Source organism: Equus przewalskii, chromosome 1 (genome assembly GCF_037783145.1).
Source record: "Equus przewalskii isolate Varuska chromosome 1, EquPr2, whole genome shotgun sequence".
In the NCBI taxonomy this organism is placed as follows: domain Eukaryota; kingdom Metazoa; phylum Chordata; class Mammalia; order Perissodactyla; family Equidae; genus Equus; species Equus przewalskii.
Window position 1 is genome coordinate 109,594,486 of NC_091831.1, and position 16,216 is coordinate 109,610,701.

Below are 16,216 nucleotides of genomic sequence, written 5' to 3' on the forward strand. Positions count from 1 at the left end.
CAGGTTATAATCCTCATTCTGATTCAAATAAATCTCATCTTATTTCTCTTATCTATAGAATGGTTATTGCTCATTTTGCATTGACAGCTGGCTTTTCATTTCATTAATTTTTGCTAGTAACTTTCAGACTACCAGCAAGAGGTAAATGCAACATGCAAATTAGAATAATTTGAGATTACTTTAATAAAGAGGCCCTTGTTACTGGCATATTGGGTCCTTATTGTCCCCCAGGATGGAAATCAAGAGAGACAGTGAGCAAGACTGAGATGATATTAGCTTGTGCACAAGGGAACCAATCATGGAAAGGGAAGAAAAGAGACAGCGAGAGGCTTGTGGTTCCCCGAATAACCACACTGAAGGGTTTTTATCAAGGATGGGACAGGGGATGTGTCTTCCATCACGGCATGTAGGTGGGATTGTGCTTATGCCTGCACTGTCAGGTAGCATGCTGCTACATGCGACGTATGTATTATTAACATGCTAGCTCTCCACCCTTGGGTATGATTTTTACTATGCTAATGGGGCTAGGGTCACCTTCAGTGGCCTGCTGGGTGCTAGGGTGCGTGTGTAAGCCCAGGAAAGTCCAGAGACTGCAGAACGTTGATCTTGGTGGACTCTATCTGATTCTCCTAGCTTGCTGACTGGTTAGGGGCCTTATCTTATTAGACCATGGGCCTTGCAGATGGCCCCATCTCATTAGGCTGGTTCCTGTCTCACTTTTACCCAGGTGTCAGCTGGGGTTGGGAGACCACAGAGGATAGATAGTGAGATATCATGGGACATAATGTTGAGGTTATGGTTACTACCTCCAGGACAAACCTGGCAAGAGAGGGAGCTACTACAGGAAGCCAAGTTCAGAGATCTTATGGAGAAGGATGTTTGAGCAGAGTTTGGTCCTTCAGTCAGGGTGCAGTTGGCCTGGGCTGTCCATGCGGCAAGAGAGTCAGAGGAATCAGTATTGCAGCCTCCAACTCCTCTCCTTCCTGGGCTCCATGGGAAGCCAGAAGGCGAGGGAGCCCACCCATGTATTCAGCCTCTTGAAGGACAGAGTCACATTGAGAAGGGTGAAGTACAGATCTGAAGGAGCAAACAGAAAGGACCCAGCACAGACCACTCCTCTTGCTCCTTCATGTGCACACCTTTTCCTGGTGAAAAATTGTTGTCCCCATCATGGAAGATGCATCTTGACCATTTGACTAATGCTGATTCTGTCATAATGACAAAGTGAAAGATAAACCCAGGTCAGAAAGCAATCCATTCTCCCCAGTATAATCTAGATGAATAACATTAAATTGTACTTCAGACACTGAAAACACAAGCACAGGGATTAAAGATCAACAGAGAAAATCTACAGCGTAACTAAAAACAGATTCCAAAAGAGAGAATGAAGAAAATGCAGAGGAACAAGTTGCCTAAAACAGTGGATACATTTATCTCAATGGTAAAGAAAGACAATAATTTTCAGGAAAGGCCCCACCAAATTAGAAGGATAAAAGAAAAAGATCCACTTTGAGGATCATCTACACATAATTTCATAACAAAAGACAATTCTAAAAATCTTCCAAAGAAGAAACAGGAATGAGTCTGCAAGAAATGATAAAAAGCCTGGCATTTGAGAGAAAAGCCATGCTCCTAGATAGAAACATTCAATTGTCAAAAGTCAGCTATCCAGGCGTTTACCTATAACCTTAAGTGCAAGCACAATCAAATTGATAAGTGATTCTAAAAAGCGTATGGAGTTGAAAACGTACAAGTATGCATAATGTCACTTTGAAAACAAATAATTAAGGAAAAGTTACTTTTTTCTATTAGATGAAATAATTAAATGTCTAAACCTAATTTGAATTTACTGATTTTCCACAGATAAGTATGTGTAAAAATCACATATCACATAAAATGTATTAATTTGGAAATCCATTCTCTCACTCTGTCACACACTAAATTATTCAAACTCTTTATGAACCTGTTTTTTAAAAACACTAGATATCATGGTAAGCATACTACAGTAATTAAAAGAGTAAAATGTAGGAAAGGAAGTAAAAGGTGAGTATGGAACAGATCATTCAAGATCTTCTCAGAAGCGAGAGTAAACCATGACTTTTTAATTTTTATTTATTTTTATTATTTTTTTAAAGATTGGCACCTGAGCTAACAACTGTTGCCAATCTTTTTCTTTTCTGCTTTTTTCTCTCCAAATCCCCCCAGCACATAGTTGTGCATTTGGTTTTTTTTGAGTTGTGGGTCCTCCTTGTTGTGGCATGTGTGACGCCGCCTCAACTTGGCCTGACGAGTGGTGCCATGTCCACGCCCAGGATCTGAACCAGTGAAACCCTGGGCCATCGAAGCAGAGCCCGCAAATTTCACCACTAGGCCATAGGGCCGGCCCCTAAACCATGAATTTTTTAAAAATGTTACTAGAAACTATTGGAGGATTTGAAGCAAACCATAAGTAACATCAGATTTATATTTTAGGGAAATTGCCATCGTTATAATGTGAAAGAATGGATTTTAGTGTATCTGTGGACAGAGGAAAGTTGAGACTATTGTAGTGCTCTTCACAGAGATGTTGCTGGTGACAGAATTGATGAAAATTTTCGAGATCAAATTGATAGTGTTTATTGATAGGTAAATTTGAGTAGATATAAAAAATAGATCCTATATCTCTGGCTTGAACAAATGGAAAGATGGTCATACCATTTACTGAGATGGAGAAGATCTGTATCAAATTTGACTACTCTGTAAAACTATTAAGGTGACATTAGCAATGCTAGACTGAAGCTTAGAAGAGAAGTATGGCCAGAAATATAAAATAAAGATTATCAACTTTAAAAAAAAATGTTTAAAACTCCATGCTGATCTAGGAAGAAAGAAATATAAGAAGGTATAGCACCAAGTCCAGAGGTATCCCCACATCTAAGGTCAGGTAAAGATCGAGGAAGTGTCAGCAAGAAAAACTGAGAAAGAAGTGCCTGTGTGGTAGGGGAAACCAGGAGAGGGGTGGGTGATAGAAAACAAGAGAGGAAAGTGTTTCAACACTTAGAGAGTGGTTGAGTGTATCAAGTACTACTGTGTTATCAAGGTAAGGACAGAAGAGTCCTTTACATCTGGCTGTGTGGATGTCATTGATGACCTAGACCAGAGACGATTCAGTGGTATGGTAGCATGGTTGCCAGATTACACTGATCAAAAGTGAATGGAAGGTAAGAAAATGACAATCATTCTTCACGGGAAATCAATCAATGAATGGGAAGCACAAAATGGGAAAATAGCTGGAGAAAGATGGATCGTAAAAATTTTTGTGGTTTTTGGGTTTACTGTTTGTTTTTTAATGGAAAATGCAGAAGATAAGTGGATAAATGCGATGGGTGGCCTTGACGATGCACCAGCAGACAAGATCCAGGACACATGTGGAGGATCAGGCCTTCAAAACAATTGAAATATTGCTCCACCTTAGAGAGAATACAAGTCAAGTATAGGTAGGGTGGTAGGTATTGGAGGGAAGATAAGAAAGGTTGAGTTTCAGTGCTGCTGTGTCTCAATGAAATAGGAGGTATGTGGGGTGTGTGTGTATATGTGGTTGTGCCGGATATGCACTGCACAACCACAGAGGAGGTCTAGGTGATGACCCTTTTTTTCCTGGTGTTTTGTAGTACACAACTTATCCTGTCATCCATGGCAACCCTGAATGAGTTCATCAGCTGTAATATTAAAAGTATATCCCAGAATCCTTAACAATAAATTTCAGATTCTATGACTTGCTCACCTATAAAAGGACTGATCCCTCTGATGTGTATAATTCCTTCACAAGATCCAGGTAGACAAATGAAGCTAATGTGCAGAGAGAAGCAGAATTAAGACAGAAGACAAAGACAAAACTAATGAGCCAATATTGTTTTATTTTTATGTCTCTGGATCCATTTGTACATAGAGTCAGGTCTATTCTAAACTTTCCTGGGTAGAATGTGAGATGTGAGCCAGCACATCCCTTTGGGTTCTTTGAGCAGAAAAAAATCCTGTTCGATACATCTAGCATCTAGAGGGCTTGATGTTTTATACCTCATCAGACTTTTTTCTTTGGCAATAACACGGGTGTGCATGCAGACACACCACACGCCACATATCATCCATAGTAACAATGGGATCTTCAGGAGAATTCAGTTGATAAATGTGGAAAATTCATAGGTCAAAAATTAATTTGGGGGCCATCCCAGTGGGGCAGCAGTTTAAGTTTTAACATTCTGCTTCGGCAGCCCAGGGTTCGCTGGTTTGGATCCTGAGTGCAGACCTAAGCACTGCTTGTCAAGCCAGGCTGTGCCAGGCGTCCCACATGTAAAGTAGAGGAAGATGGACATGGATGTTAGCTCAAGGCCAGTCTTCCTCAGCAAAAAGAGGAGGATTGGCAGCAGATGTTAGCTCGGGGATAATCTTGCACAAAAAAAAACCCAAATTAATTTGATATCTAATTTATAACTCTTGTTCAGCTATATTTTAGGAGCTCTAATTTTATAAAGCAAAATGAGTGTTCTGACACCTAGAAACAAAATACCCTTTTTAAAAGTACTTTTTAAAACTACCGCTCATTACACGATTAGTATAATCATGCCAGGAACCATGCTAACTGCTTTTCATTTTTAACCCTTGCAGTAACCCTTTGAATAGATGATATATTTCCAGATTACAGAGAAGAAACTAGAACACATAAAAATGAGATAACTTGTTCAAGGCCACCCAACTAGTAAATGGCAGACAAAAAGATGTCAATATAAACTCCACATTACTAAAATAATTAAAATTAATATAATCACCCAATAAAACTTACCTACTTCACTCACTAATTGTCATGTGTTGCCAAAGTTGATTTTGCTTTTCCCCAAGATGAGAAAAATAAGTTAGCTTTTTCTGGTTTGTCCCTATCATTATTTAGGCATATTAACTAATCTATTGTTTTATATATATACATTTACAAATATATAAACATATTTTGACTTTCTGATATAAAGGGATCTTTCTATTGTATTAATTCTATGCAATGCTATGCTAAGCTATGCTTTTCTATCATAGTTGTAATGCATCTCAACATTGAATTCCAAAAGGAATGAAGCAATTGACAAGATATACAGAATTCGGTATGGACAAAACTGGCTACCAAACCTCTCAAAAGGCAAAAGACATATTTATGCTTATTAATGAATTCCTGGTGCAATTTCCAATCTAGAATTGTTGAGCAATTTAGAAAAGCTTTATTTATATTTTCTATTTCAAGAAAGGTCATATTCTTGCTCAATGTCACAACCACTAATAGGGATATTTATTTTGCTTGTTGCTCATTTCAGATTACCCTTACTATTTCTGTAAAGATTTCCATAATACTAGGCCGCAGGGCTGAAATGACTTTTCCACTTGGGTTCAAGAAAGATAGTAAATGTATTATCCTTTATGGTTCTTCCACAGCTGACAAGGCCCTCCTCAAAGAATGACACGTTACCCCAGAAGAGATTTATTCTACGAGTCTTCATGAATCCCATCAGCAATAACTGGGATTCAAAACAGCAAATGCAATACTTTACAAGATCAGTGTATGACAAAGACCTTGCCACTCAGAAGTTTCACTTCAACACGGACATAGTTCTTTTAAAGGCAATAAAAGTAGAGCCAGATCAGCACAAGTTGCACTAGGAGGTGGTTTTGAACAAGAAACCCAGAATTTAATAAAATTTAATTCCAAGAGCTACTTAGCTAACGCCTACTGGGTCAGGAATCTGGGGGCCAAAGATGAAACAGCCACAAAATTGTGAGACAGATGGACATTGAGACAGAAAAAAAATGAGACTGTAAAGTGACCAGTGGTCCTAGCAAGGCACCACACAATGTCATGAGCTCACCTGTGGCAGTGCTCATGCCAGAAAGATCAACAGTGAGATTAGAGGGCTGGGGTTCTTGAAGCATGTGCTATCTGCCCAGCATTCTCAGAGGTCCAGCTAAGGGAGTTGGAGATTGAGCTCAATAATGTGGTAAAAGATTCAATAATTCATGCAATCAAAGGCCAATAAAAACTCAGGACACTGAAGCTTAGGTGAGTTTTTCTGGTTGGTAATCCAAATATACAAAGACTCTTAAAACTCAATGATAAGAAAACAAACCACACAATTAAAAAATGGTCCAGAGACCTTAAAGAGATACCTCTGTTAGAAGATCAGAAAAAAGATATTCAGATGGCAAATAAACACAAAAAATTATGCTCCACATCATATGTCATCAGAGAAATACAAATTAAAACACCAATGAAATACCACTGCACACCTGTTAGATGACCAAAATCCAGAACACCGACAACACCAAAGTTGGCAAGGATGTGGAGCACCAGGAACTTCATAAAATGATACAGCCGTTTTGGAAAACAGTTTAATGGTTTCTTACAAAACAAAACATACTCTTATCATAGCATCCATGCCCATTGGCATTTCCCCAAGGGAGTTGAAAACTTATTTTCACACAAAAACCTGCACATGGATGTCTAGATCAGCTTTATTTATAATTGCCAAATCTTGGAAGCAACTAAAATGTCCTCCAGTAGGTGAATGCATAAATAAACTGTGGTACTTCCAGACAATGAAACATTATTTGGTGCTAAAAAGAAATGAACTCTCAAATCTTGAAAAAACATCAAGGAATCTTAAACAAATATTACTAAGTTATAAAAACACATTCTGAAAAGGCTACATACTGTACAATTTCAACAAATGACATTCTGGAAAAGGCAAAACGATGGAGACAATAAAAAGATGAGTGGCTTCCATGGGTAGTGGGGGTGGAAATGGATAGATATAGCACAGAGGAATTTTAGGGCAGTCAAAATACTCTGTGTGATATTATATTGATGAATAATGTCATTATACATTGTCCAAACCTATACGATGGACAACACCAAGAATGAAACCTAAGGAAAACCATGGACTTTGGGTGATTATGATGTGTTAATTCTGTAAGTTCAAACTTGGTTAAAAAAAAAGTACCACTTTGGTGATTGATGTTGATAATAGGTGAGAATATGCATATGTGGGAGCAGGAGGTTTACAGGAAATCTCTGTAATTTCTTCTCAGTTTTGTTGTAAACCTAAATTGTTCTAAAAAATAAAGTTTAAACAAATGCCTAGACAGCTCATGTAAAATTATCTATGTTAAAATGTAACTGGCTTTATATAAATCTACGTTTGCTATCTCAAGATTTTATTTTAAGATCTCAGTTTAACTTTGCAATCATGACTTGTCAAATGTGCAAATGTGACCTTTCAAAATTTCTTTTGTAAATTATACAGAGTAAATTTAAATGTTCTTTTTATTAAGACTGCAAATTTTAACAGTTGTGTAGATTTGTGTAACCCCACAAAATCAGGATAAAAAACAGTTTCATCACTCCCCGAATAACTCATGTTATCTCTTTATAGTCACATCCTCCCAACTTCTGATGACCACTGATCTGTTCTACATCACTGTACATTTATATATAACCTCTTCAATCAGCATGATTTCTCTAAGATCCATCAAAGTTGTTGCATGGATCAATAGTTTGTTCCTTTATATTGAAAAGTAGTATTCATTTTCTGAAGGATATTTTTACCAGACATAACATTCATGGTTAACCAGTCTTATGTCTATGACTTGAAAAATGCTGTATCACTTTCTTCCTGTTTCCATGGTTTCAGAGGAGGACTCTACTGTCATTCATGTTAGTGTTCCCCTGTTCGTAATGCATCATTTCTCTCTGCCTGCTTTGGAGATTTATTTTTTTTGTCTTTAGTTTTCAGAAATTTAATTATGATGTGTTCTGGTGTGGAGTTTTTAAAATTTTGCATTTTTGGTACATAATAAGCTTCTTGAAACTGTGGGTTTCTCTCTTTCATTAAATTTGGGAAAATTTTAGCCATTATTTATTTAAATACTCTTTCAGCCCCTCTCTCTTTCTCCTTTTCCTCTGAGACTCTAATGACAAGAATGTTCCAGGTTATGTTTATTGCTGCACAGGACCCTGAAGTTCTGTTCATTATTTTCATTATTTTTTTGTTGCTCAGATGAGACAAATTCTATTGTATGTTCTCAAGTTCCCTGATTATACCCTTTGTCACCTTCACTCTACTACTGAGCCCATCCAGCAAACTTTCCTTTTCTGTTTTTGCATTTTCATAGTGTACTTTCACATCTACTTCATAACTTCTATTCCTTTTCTGGGCTTCTCTAATTTTTTGTTTCTTTCAGTATAATTTTTTATTGCTTATTGAGTTATTTTTTATGTTGGTTGCTTTGAAATCACTGTCATATAATTCCAACATCTGATTGATGTGTGTTGGCATCAGTTGATTTTTTGTCATTTAAGTTACTATTTCCCTGTATCTGACACATTTTTTGACATTATGTTAGAAGATATCAGTCCTATTTAATTTTTAAGTTTATTTTAGTAGGCATTCAACTTCTGAGGTTTAGTGTGCCAGTCCTGAACTAATTTGGGGGGTTTGTTTCCAATGACAGTCTAATTTTCGGTTTTTCAGGGCTGTTTTGGTTTGTTTGGTGTATCTCATGCCACTGGAGCTCCCACTGGTCCCTCATGGTGTTGCCTGAAGGGGAGGTATGAGCTTCCCTGAGCTGAGTTTCCTTGTCTCTAAGTGGGTGGAGGGAGTTTCTGTCCTCCAGGGATAGAGAGCACCTCCTTGGCTGGGTGCTGGGGGTGGTCTGAAACCTCATCCCTGTTTCCCTGACTGTATAGTTTCTCTGGGTGGGGAGGGAAGTGTGAGACCTTGAGGGAAAGGAGTGCACCTTCCAGGCTGAGCTGCTTGTTATTGCTTATTCCCCTAGTAATGCTCCTGGGCCATGTGTTGGGGGAAGGAAGGAAGGTTGGAGAGGTGAGGAGTGGGGAGAGTCTCAGGCTTTTGGGAAAAGGACACCCCTTACCCTGACTGTTTACTGTTAACAGAGCTTCTAATCAATCAAGTCCCCTTGTTGCTTCCCCTAGGCTCACCTAGTGTTATTGTCAGGAATATAATTTAACTCAGAGGATGGATGGGCCTGACTGGGCTACCTTGTGTTGCCATATTGGTTGGGAAAAGCCTGGGCCTGGATCACCTCTCCTCTTGGATGGTGCTTGTAGTTTGGTCTTCCAAACTTGGGGCCCCTGACCAACTCACTTTCCTAATACCCCCTTCAAAGCTCTCCTTTACTTGTTCCTTTTATTATTTCCAGTGTTTATGACTGTTCTTAGTGGGGAGGAGCAGATACAGAGATGAGTTGATGCCATCTTGTCAGGTTTCAGTCTTAATTTCTCCATTTAATATTTAAAATGAGAATAAAACCTCTGGTCTGGCATAATAGATATCTGACAGTGATAGCCTCTCACCCATTTCCTAGGTCAGTTTCAGTCCAACAGACGCAGAGATTACGTAATGAAGGAGAATCCAAGTATATTTGAGGAATGACTATGTGGTAGCACAAGTTCTCCCTGAGAATATTCCTTATGTCAATCTCCATATTCCAGCCTCCCTTGTGGCCGTACAACCATGTCTTTGCCAACGGAAGAGTAAAGGAACTGAGTTGTGCCATTCAAGACCTGGCTGATAAAACCTTCCTGCTGCATTTCTTTATTTTCTTTCCGATGATGCTGATGGATGCAAATGTGGATAATGTCCTAGGGTTGGAGAAGGCACATATGGAAGAACTGTGGGCTCCTGAAGGAACACGTGAAAGAGTGTGGCCTCACCAATCTGAACCCTCACCAAGCACTGTTAGGTGGGAAGATATATAGTGGTGTGCTACTGAAATTTAGGGAGTTATTTGGTAAATTGTCATAAACTAATATACCGACAAAAGTTTAAATCACAGGATTACCTTAAATACTTACCAACCTAGTCCATTTAAAAGGATGGAAGAGAATTTGGCTCTAATAATTAAGTGGGTCAGTAGTGGGTTGGATCTTCTTATCTATTCATTCAGCAACTGTGCCCTGGGCATTCAAGCAGTGCCAGTGCTGGAAAAAATCAACAAAGTCCCTGCCCTCTAGAAGCTCATGATCTGGAGGGGAAGATGGACAAAACCACAAAACAAACCTGTGAATGAAAATAGCAAATGCTATACAGAAAAAAAAGCAGGTGCTGCATTAGAGTGCCTGGTTCTATTATGTGTGGGCTCTGAAAATGCTGCGCAGAGGTAACATTTATATTTCCAACAACATGACAGGAAGGAGGCAACCCTGCCCAAATCCAGGTATAGTTAGCCTGGCAGAAGGCACACAGTGTGACTCTTGGAGGTAAAAGTGAGTTTGGACAGAGAGGAGGTTAGACTGGAGGTCAGTGTGGCTGGAGGGAGCTTGGAAGGAGAGTAAGGGAGGGAGGGGGCAGGGCCAGGGCCTGGGCAGGAGGAGAGTATGAGTGATCTATTGCTATTGCAGTGTGACAACATTTCCCCAAGCTGAGTGGCTTAACCAACAAACATTTATAATCTTTCAGTGTCAGCGGATCAGGAATCCAGCAGTGCTCAGCTGGGGGCTTCTGCCAGCATCTCTCAGGAGGTCGGGGCTACAGTCTCACCTGAGGCAGGACCTGCTTCACTCAGGATCCGAGCTCACTCAGGGGTACTGGCAGGCACCTGTCCAGATTGAAGACTTCTGTGCCTCCCTGTCTGCTGGTCTCCCTCAGTGCTAGGACAGGTGGGCCTTTCTAGATGGCATCTTATAACATAGAGACTTGTTCTCCAGATTGAGCGATCTGAGAGAGACAGAGAGAGAACACAGGTCAGAGAGAACAAGAGTTTAGGCACAGACCTTTTATACCCAAATCTTGGAAGTGACATTGGATCACTTTCCATCTTCTAGGTAGAGATGTTAATCACTAAGTTTACTCCCTACCCAGGGGGAAGAGATAACACAGTGGTGTGTATACCAGGAGATGTAATCATTGGGAGACAATGAGGGGAGAAGGTGAAGACCCCCAAGAGCTTCAATGCCTTGCCGAGAATCACAGACTGCTAAGAAGGTAGAGCCAGGGATCAACCCACCTCTGTGTCTTCAAAAATGGGGCCCTGGCTGCACCCAGGCTTTCTCAGAGGGCTCTGGAAAGGGCTGAGTACTGATATGGAGGTGGCATGTGGGTGAGGGTGAGCATTCAGCAGCTTAGATGGGCATTTGGCAAGTTCTTGTCTGAGAAGGAGCCCAGTCAGGGGAACCCCTGAGTGCACCCCTGTCCACATCACACCCAGGGTGAAGGGGCCCGAGGTTACCTTTTTACTGAGCTCATACATATGCAGTCCTGAATTTAATACTTCCATGGATAATAGGGAAACTGAGACCCAGAGAGAGACAAGGAATTACCTACAGCACACTGCAGGCAGACTCCAGACGTAAGGGTATTTTCTGAGTTTCTAGGACATGGCTTGAACTCCTCACATAGGGTTTGCTTTGGAAATTAGAAACCCTGAGATATTGGGAAACTTTTGCCCATGTGGGGGGCCGTTGTATTCTGGGCATCCAGAACTTGAGCTCTGCCAAGCGCACGCGCGTGTGCTCGCACACACACACACACACACACACTGGTCATTGTCACATTAGATATAAGGACAGTGGGGTGGGATATGAAGAGCAGCAGACATAGGGGAGGTGAGAAGAGAAAGAAAAGAGGTTGGAGGCATTACCCACATGTGATGACACTCCTCCAGCTTCATAGGTGTTATCCCACATATGCCTGAGGACACTCCTAGGAAGTACATGCTAGAATAATTCCTATTATGCAGACAGGAAACAGAAGGGTTACAGAGAGGCACATGGCTTATTGAGGACCAAGAACAGGTAATGATGAAGAGTTGTGTCTGAATGAGGTCTGTCTCAAATCTAGGACCCTAGTTGCACCCAGACTTTCCCAGGGGCCTGTGGACAGGAGTGTGTTGGAGTAACTAGGTAAAGATAGGGTATTGCATGGAGAAGGGAGGTGAGTAGTCAGTATCCCGGAGGACTATTTGGATAGGTGTTATCTGAGAAAGGGACCCCAGGAAGTGAAATCAATTCCTTTACAATAGATCTCAAGGGAAGTTGGAACTCTTATAACCAGGCACCCACATTCTAGTGACAGCCTCATACCCATCTCACTTGGCCAGAGACACACAATAGTGAAACATGTTCTCCTGCTATTATCCCATTAACTAGAACTCTGGCTTTAGGAAAGCAGAGTCAGAGCCTTTTCAGATTCTGCAGACAATGGCTCAACCCCCATCCCCAATGCCTCTGGACATTTGCCAGGAGATCCCATAAGGTAATTCAAGAGGTCTAGTCAGACAAATCTAGGCCAGGCCACATCCGTGGGCCCTCCCTGGGCAGACATCATCCCCTCCTCATTACTGTGGGTGGAAGAGGGAGGTGTTGGGAGCATCTGCCTTCGGCAGAAACAAGTTGGTAGGCATATGATAACCTGGTGGTCCTGTCATGTTCCCACCACACGACAGGGCAGGCATGGTGGAAAGGGATTCCTGAGGTCCTCTTATCTGTGTCAATGCTAATCCAGGAAGTCGTCTGTTTTCTCTTTTTCCTGGAGGTCCATTCAGACTGTGGTATGTGTGTGTCTAGAGCGGAAAGAGTCATATGGGTGTGACAGCCAGCAAAGACATCCAGACTCTGAAGCTTTCCGCCAGGCTAACAGACACTCTCTTTAGAGAGCTCCTCACAGGCGATGGGACAGAAGGTGATCAACAGGGTCCTCTATGCCAGCTCCCTGCAGGAGAGGAAGATGCCCCACTCCACCAACAGAGTCCAGCGCTGTCTCAGGGTGAGACCCAACTCCCAGGGCCCCGGTGCAGCCAAAGAGGGCCCACATCCAAGAAAGCCCTGATACTACCCTGGAGTCCCTCTTAGAGCCCTGCTCCCAAAGGAATCTAGATCTCCATCTCCTCCTCCAACCAACCATCACTGCCCAGCCCCAGCCTTGGCCAGATGCGAAGTCACTGTCCACATGTTTTAGGAATATTAGAAAAGAGACTTTTATACCATTTCACCTCACATACAGTCAAGAGTAGTTTTACATTTTCTACAGAATTTTCTGTATTAACTCCATCCCCAGGTGTCCATATTGGGCTGACAGTCCTTCCACACCTTCTCCAATCTTACACATCTTGAGTAGTAGGGATGCTTTTACCCAAAAGGAAATAGAGCTCAAGTTCTTATGTCTGTTGCTCTGCAATTTGCTGTCCCGAAGAACACATCCCTGTGGCCCCTCCAGGTCACCAGTTGTGGTCTCACTGATCTGCACAATGTTCCGGAAGGGAGACTGATTACCACAGCGATTCAGTCCTCCACTTTGTGGGACCTTTTGTTGCCATTTCAACAGCGCTGCTCTGAACATCCTACATCTCCTACTACCCTGATCACTCCCATCCTAGGAAAAGCCTCTGTGTTCTCATCTCTACAATGGGCTGTTTTATCAGAAATCACAGGGATGATGTTATTAATGCAGAGACTGCTGTCAACACTCAGATAACAAACTGACTTAACATACTCATGGGTTTAACCATTCCTCACCCCAAATTTGGCTTTTAATGCCAAGAACCTTTTTCTGGCCATAGGCACGCTTGTCCCACCTCTTGCCACAAGTCCCTGAGGGCTTGGGGGTTTGATCTGAACTCCAGCCCCACCCTCCTGGTGGTCCACGCTGCTGCTGCACACTGCATGACCCTCCTCTGTCCCACCCCATGGTGAAAATGAATCAACAGGGAACAGGAAGGAGACGCGCATGGTGTGGACAGCCCAGGCTGGCAAGCTGGAGAAGCTAGTGGAGCACGTGGTGTCGGCCTTCCTGGGCAGCGACCCCACCTACGTCCCCATGTTCTTGTGTATGTACAGAGCTTTTGCCACCACCCAACAGGTGCTGGACCTGCTGTTTAAAAGGTGAGTCCCCGTCCCCCTACAGTACAGTGGTGATTGAGCTGCTTACAAAGATGTGAGTCTTGGGAATATCCCTACACCTCTCTGAGGCTCAGTTTGCTCCTCTGAAGAGTGGAGTGAATTGAGGATCAATCACATAGGGTTATTGTAGGGAGTAAAGTGCTTTAAGTACCCTTGGCCCAGGCAATAGGTCTACTGGAGGGGATGTGGTTGTGCTAAGTGATCATTTTCCTCTTCCCTGTGATGAAGCCTCTGTCTTACCCCTCACTGTCCCTACGGCCTTGGGCTCAACTGTTTTTCCATGTTAAAATTAAATCTGAAGCTCCATACCGGGGTCCCTGTCCTGAGTGAAGCCAGAGCTGAGATCCATCGGGTGAACTGGGGGACCACAGTCCCACTCAAATATCTGTGATGGGGCTGGTTGGAGCTCATTCATTCACCCATAGGAAATCCCACTAGGTGCCAGCACTTTTCTAGACATTGACCACAGAGGAGACAACAACATTGCCCTCCAGGGCTCCATTCTAGTTGGGAATTAGACAGTCACACTGGACTTCACAAGCAGGTATGGTCCACAGTACAGTCAATGTGACAACTTCCTGGTCTCCTCCAGGTATGGGTACATCCTCCCTTATTCCAATAGGGTCTATGGACCCCTGAACCAGCTGAAAGAGTGAGTCGGCTTTGATCAAGTTGTAGGGCCTCCCCTCTGCACAGAACTGTGAGGCGAGTATGGGGTCTGTGAATCGGAGGTGCTGGCAGAACCTGGCATCTCACACACCCTGTGATTCCTGCAGGAGGGCAGAGGCCGTAGGGATTCTGGAAGAAAAGAAGAAAGCTGTCATAGAGAGCTGTGGATGATGAGGCTATGGGTGCTATGGGAGAGCAGTTGGGGCGGGGGGCGAGGGCAGAGTCAGCCCCCAAAGCAATCCATATCTTTCCCCTCCCTTTATCAGCCCTGCGTCCATCCACTAGTCTGGGACCCAGGACAGGAGATGTAGGGAGCATCCTGCTCACTAATCTGATAGAACTTCAACAGTGCGTACTTAGCTGGGGTTCTCAGGGGACTCAGTACGTGCCCAGTGGCATGAGAAACATCAGGCCTTTTATAGATTAGTGTCAGTGGGAGAGGGAGACTCATGTGGGGCACCTAGAGAAGCAGGGAGCACACAGGCACAAGAGCTAAAGTTTGAGGTGTTAGGAAGGCCCTGGGATGCCTGGCAAGAAAGTCCATTTGTTCTCTCATTAGTCAGATATTCATGGAGCACCTACAGGGTGCCAGCGAGTGCAATGAACAGGGCTCACTCCAGCACTCCTGGCCCTGATAGAGTTGAGATTCCAGTGGGCAAGGGCTAGGGAGACAGACAGTGGAGTGTGTCAGTCTTCCCCGAGGAGGAGGAGTGATAATTGCACCATTGACCAAGGCCTCTTGCTACAGAGGTTTTGTGATAGACCCTCCTTGGCGATGAGGCCTGTCTCTGCCAGAATGGCCAGATTGGAGGTGGACGCAGAGTAGGACTAGCCTCTGGGAAGCCAGGAGCAGGAGGCATAAGAGCCCGAGCCACGAAAAGGGAGCCCTAGGAGGGCAGTGTAGAAGGAAAAGCCAGTGCTCTGACCCTGCTGTCCACCTGTCTATCCTCAGGGCCATCTCCTCCATTCTGGGCACCTGGCTGCACAGAACTCTGAGGACTTTTTCCAGCCTCTAGAATTTCCCTACCTGAAGATGCTGTTGGCTGACATAGGGCTCAATATGCCAGAGTCGCACTAGGAATGCTGTGCCCTCCTTCTCCTTTCACAACCTGAGCACTTCGAGCCCACTGAGGCGGAGACTGAGGGTGAGAAAGACTTGAGGTGGGTGATGTGGGTGTGTGTGGAGGGGATGGGACTGGGCAAAGCTACTACACAGAGCAGAGCCTCCACAGCCTGGGATTGGGCCAGTAGCAGTGAGGTGGCTCAGCTCACTATTCCCAGGGACTACCACCTGGCAAGAATTCCTGGGGCTTGGTTCTTGGACTGAGACTTCAGTGATCGGTCCGAGGGTTTTCCTTTGTGTGAGAGGGACATGCAAAGGCAGTCATGTTGATGATATTTTCTTTTCTTGGAGCTACAGCAGGAGCTCAAGAGCAAGATCCAGAGCCACCTCAAGAACTAGGGCCAGCTCCAACTCTAGTGTGTGCTAAAGCTCAGAGCCACAGATTCAGATTCAGAGTCAGAGCCAGAGGAGGCTCAAATCAAAGCTCTCATTGCACTTTAAGACCTAGAACAACCATCTACATCATCTCTGCAACTAGCCTCAGCTCCTGAGCTGAA

The 16,216-nt window shown here is 43.2% G+C and overlaps 1 long non-coding RNA gene across 1 annotated transcript in view; it reads right to left on the minus strand.

Annotated features, from left to right (window-relative positions):
• The window catches only part of LOC139083514 (uncharacterized), a 67,048-nt gene that overhangs the window by 39,581 nt on the left and 11,251 nt on the right, over positions 1-16,216 (minus strand). The window contains exons 2-3 of the long non-coding RNA XR_011540307.1: positions 10,572-10,748; positions 9,887-10,056 (exon numbers count right to left, since the gene is read on the minus strand). This is a non-coding gene — a long non-coding RNA (uncharacterized lncRNA). The remainder of the gene's footprint in view (positions 1-9,886; positions 10,057-10,571; positions 10,749-16,216) is intronic.